The sequence below is a fragment of the Microtus ochrogaster genome (genome assembly GCF_000317375.1).
Source record: "Microtus ochrogaster isolate Prairie Vole_2 chromosome 14 unlocalized genomic scaffold, MicOch1.0 chr14_random_3, whole genome shotgun sequence".
Taxonomy (NCBI): domain Eukaryota; kingdom Metazoa; phylum Chordata; class Mammalia; order Rodentia; family Cricetidae; genus Microtus; species Microtus ochrogaster.
The window spans coordinates 1,038,579-1,043,979 of NW_004949098.1; positions in this window are offsets into that span (position 1 = coordinate 1,038,579).

Here is a 5,401-nt window from a genome sequence, read left to right on the forward strand (position 1 = left end):
TGTGTGTGTGTGTGTGTGTGTGTGTGTGTGTGTGTGTGTGTGTGTGTGTGTGGTTTTTCTAGCTTTTACATTTCTGAAAACATTGCCTTAAAAATGTAATATAGTTGACTATATATAATTCTAATTGATCTTAATAATAAAGACCCGGAGTCAGATATTAGGGGGTGAAAGCTGAAAGATCAGAATGACAAAGGGGCAAACCACAGTCACTTCTTACCCTGCCAACTCCTCAGCCTGAAAAGATTGAGCTCGTGTCTGCTCCAGCCTTAATCTTCTCTCCACCTAGCCATATCACTTCCTGTCTCCACTTCTCTAGTGCTGGGAGAGACCCCAAGTGCTGAGAACAAAGGTGTGGGCTCTATTTCTCTTTAGAGTGGTTAAATCTCCTGTAGCACAGTGTGGCCTTGAACTCCTGATCTTCCTGCTTCCACCTCCCCAGTGTGTCCCTCCACTGCCTGGCCTCTGTGATCAAGTGGTGGCTAGCTCCGCCCACTGATCCTCAGGCAAGTTTTATTTGTTGCAACACAAATAAAATATCACCACAGTTGACAAGATAGTTCGGTGGATGGGAGAGCTTGATATGGAGCTGGAGAGATGGCACAGTGGTCGAAGGCACCTGCTGCTCTTCCAGAGATCCTGAGTTCAAGTCCCAGCAACCACATGGCATCTAACAACCACTCAATGGGATCTGATGTCTCTTCTGGTGTGCAGACGTACATGCAGGCAGAGTACTCATTTATAAATAAATCTTTTTTGAAAAGAGAGCTTGATATGCAGGCCTGGAGCCCACCATAGAAGAGAACTGGTTCTCACAAGGTGTCCTCTGATCTACACAGGCAGACACACACACACACACACACAAATGCAGGAGGAGGGGACAGTTGTATCCTACACAAAATCTGAAATGAGATGATAGAGTTACGTTATACACACTTGGGTCCTGTTTTCCCTTCCAGCCTTGTTTGTTGAAGTGCATCTCCTGACTTAATATTAGTGAGAAGCAAACTTTAGTTGAGGATGACCTTGAGCTGACCCCCTGCCTCCACTCCTCCAGTGTGGAGTTCTGCGCAGGTGCCACCACTTCAGCCATGGGTCTATTTGGCTTTTCAGAGCAGATTCCCTCAGATTGCCCACTCTGGGCCTCTGTGTGTTGCAGCTGGCTTGGTCCTGCCTGCAGTCTGCCCTACCGCCCAGTGTGGACACCTCTTCCCGGGTCACCTTGGCCTCTCTGGCAGTGTGAGGGAAAAGCTACAGGTGTTAATTCGCACGGGGCTTGGGGGAGGCTCCAGAGTGAGCAGGCAGCTCCCCACAGACCCTGACAGACACTGGATGATCAGGGAGGGGTTTTAGTGTAATTTCGGGTAGATTTCCATGCTCGTTCTGTGTCTCAGATGGCACATGCTCACCCCTTCCTGCAGGCTCCTCCCTGCCTGGTCCCACGTCCTTCATCCCACCCAAGGAAAAACGACTTTCTTTCAAACAAGCAGGCTGCCTGCACTCAAGGTGCTCTTCCAGCCTCCACCAACTCCCATCCAGCCCCCTTCATTTTCTTTGTTGTTTTGTTTCCTTTAGCTGAGCCCCAGGTGCAGAAGGCTGGCATACGGGCACTTCCCCTGCTCTGAGTGTCTTGCTTTTCTATTTTCTCACCCCCTTTAAGCCTCTCCTTTTCTCCTCTTCCCTCCCCTGCTTGTACGATCCTGGACGAAGCATCATTGCTTCCCGCAGCCATTGGTTTTCTTTATTTCTCTTTTTAACGATAAGGATGGAAGGCAGGCAGGGTCCTGCAAATGCTAGGCCTGCGCTCCACCACTGAACTGTAGGCCCTCGGTTCCTCAAGCTGCGTTAGAAATGCACAAAAGACAGTTAGCTAAAAACCTCTTTTTGTTTTCTGCTCCTCAAACATGATTCTTTTACATTTATTTATTAACTTGGTGTGTGTGTGTGTGTGTGTGTGTGTGTGTGTGTGTGTGCGCGCATGCACATGAACAACTTAGAGTCATTTCCTCCTTCCATCATGTGGGCCCTACGATCAAACTCAAGTCATTAGATTCATAGGTGATGAGTCTCTACCCACTGAGCCATCCTGCCAGTCCAGCACACTCAAAGGCCCACAGACACGGTTGTGTTTATTTCACTGCTTCTAGTGGCTACAGAAGTCTCATTCTGTGTCCAGCCTCTCTCCCATCTGGTTCCTCGTGGGTGGACAAGCACACTGACTCAACTCTGGTTACACAAACACAGTGGCTTTGAGCCCCTTGGAATGGCTGATCTTGGGGCTTAACTCTGTGATATCCAAAAACAACTTGGCATTCTTGGGGGTTTCTTAGTCAGATTATTTGAAGCGGGAAGACCATCTTCCGGTGCAGCCCACGTGAAAGGACTCCCCAGCAGGAGGCTCTCCTATTGGCCTGCTTTTGCCCCTCTCGCTAACATGTTCATCAGGACTGTTGACACAGCCGGCATGAAATCAACTTCCTCAGGATTCCGATGCAGACTGCAGATCAGTAGCTTTCCAGGAATCCCCCAGGTCTCCAGGATCAGATGGGGACTACTGAGACAGTTAGTTCCGAGGTCAGAACAACTGCCAGAGAACTGGCCTGTCGGCTGTGGGACAGTCACTGTTGGGCCACCCGGACTGTAGTCTTTGGAAGTGTGATCTTTCAGCTTGTGCTTTGGCTGCCTGCTGCCATACTGTCCCTGTCATCATGGACTCCAGTCCCTGGAACCATGATGAAGTCCTTGAGAAACCTTGATGACAAAAGACCTTCATTACAAAGAGGAAATTTTATTAGAAGAAAGGGTTCACCAGGAACATGCATGCCTGCTAGCAAGATCCCATTTCTCCAGGACCACCCCGCCCCCATCTATTCTTTTTGTTTTTCTTTTTCAGGACAGGGTTGAGGGTTTGGGGAGCTCCGGTCTAAGGGGAGCACGGGGGAGGAGGAGGGAGTGTTGCCAAGCTGGATGGGGAGGCAGGCTCACGGCCTGCTCCCCACAGGTGCAGTCTCCAGCGCCCTTCGCCATGCCTCGATGTTAATTTTGCAAGCATGCTTTGCACACATGCGTATTGCAAGAGATACTTTGCTCTGTTGGGTTTTATATGTAGGTGGTCTAGTACTATGGGGGGTGACATTTTCACTTTTCCTTCCATTTAATCATCAAACCCACCCTTTCCCACTTAGCTTACCACACTCGCTGGGGGCTTTACTGCTAGGTCAGATGGAAGCAGCAGTAACACATTTTGTGTCATTCCTAATCTTTTTTTTAATATTTATTTATTATGTATACAATATTCTGTCTGTATGTTTGAACAAGACCTCATTACAGATGGTTGTGAGCCACCATGTGGTTGCTGGGAATTGAACTCAGGACCTTTGGAAGAGCAGGCAATGCTCTTAACCACTGAGCCATCTCTCCAGCCCCCATTATTCCTAATCTTGAAGGGAATGAGCATCCCTTTCCTTTGCGAGAGAACTAGCAGCTAAACCAGGAGTGGTGGCTCCAGCGTTAAAGTCCAGCATTCAGGAGGCTAAAACAAGAGAAATATTGTGAGTTTGAAGGCAGCCTGGGCTGTTTTGACTCCATCCCAAAACACAATTGCTACAGGTTTTTGGTACCAATGTAAGGAATTTCTCTTTTGTGACCTCTATTTTACTACTTTTGATTATATATATAATATATATATAATATATATAATATATATATAATATATATATTTGAATATATATATTCAAATATATATCTATATATCTATATCTATATATATTATATGTATACCTGTGTGGTTATTTTTAAATTTTATGTGTGTATATTTTTAATTTTATGAATGTGTGTGAGTACCCATAGAGGCCAGAAGAGGGCACTGAACTTCCCAGAGTTGGAGTTAGTCAACTTAGATCCTCTGCAAAAGCAGTATTTAACTGCTGGGCCATCTCTTTAACTCAAAGAGTTTTCTGTTCTTGTGTTTGAGGCCTTTCAGACTACATACAGGGGCTTTATGTGGATACTCAGACTTCATTTCTTACCATCCTGGTGAGAAAACCCAGGTCTGGGTGCTGTTTGGATTGGTTCTGGTGCAGGCTCCCTCCCAGGTTTCCAGGCAGCATCTTCTCTGTCCTTATGTGGGGAAGGATACTCTGATCTTTCAGTCCCACGGAGGAGGGGGGCTGTGATGGGGGCACACATTCAGTCTACAGCATTGGGTGCTGCTGAATGTTTAATCAAAGACTCTCCAGAGTTGCAGGATTTTGCTAAATGGCTTATCTGCATTTACTGCAATAATTCAGGCCCTTCCTCTTTATTCTCTATGATTATGCAGCACCTTGCTTTGTCCTCTTGTGAACCCTCCTTGCATTGGTGGGGAAACCATACCCGGTTTTTATACACTGTCGGAGCAGCCCCTGTGTTTGCAGTCTGTCTGTCATGCTGTAATCTAGAGCACTGTCGTTAGCGGCCCAGAGCCGCATTGGTGTTTAAGCTTCCGCTCACTTCACAGTGTCCCCTTAAAAAAGCCTGTCAGACCGAGTCGGAGTCCAGCGCAGCTGATGTGCCCTCTCAGCTCTCATGACCTCTGGTCCCCTCCAGCTGTTTTCCACCTCTGAGGAAACTGGGTCATTTGCCTGGAGTTGCCCTGGGTGATATCTCTGGGGACATTTTCTGCTCTCCTGTCTTTCTACAAGTGGGTCATCAAGTCTGGGCTCCGGATCAGATTTTGTTCAAGTATCAACATCCCCGAAGATGTTTCGGTTACATCGTTCTTTCGTCTGTGTTGTGTCTGTTGTTGTTTCTCCCATTTTATTGTACATTCCGTCTCGCCTAGATTTCTTTCTCCCCCGCCCCTTTTTGGGTCAGACCTGTCATAATATTATTTTATTAATCTTTTAGAAGAACTAATTTTTGATTGTCTTTTTAAAAAATTTGTTTCCATTTTCTTTCTCATTATATTATTATTGTTGTTGTTTTGTTTTTGAGACAGGGTTTCTCTGTGTAGTCCAGGCTGGCCTGGAACTGAGTTCTGCCTGCCTCTCCCTCATGAGTGTTGGTATTAAGTGAGCACCACCACTGCATAGCTTTGTTTACTGTTATTTTTCCTTCTTGGAATTTTGCTTGTTTGCTCCCTTGCTCTTGTCTTACTTTCTCAAACTCACGCTGAGCGCGATCTCTGAAGTTCCAGACGTCCGGCTCCCTGTTGGTCTCTAAGTTCTAGCAATTCGGGGTCACACCTGTTTTGTGTAACGCAGCCATTTGGTGACTGCTCTAAACACATAGGGATTTGCCACATATTGTCACCTCCTTCTTCGTCTTCTTTTCTGCTTTTCTTAAATGTGGTTCTCTCCCATTTTGTTTCCAACAATATATTCTATTAACTAACTATATTCTATTATTAACTAACTATATTCTA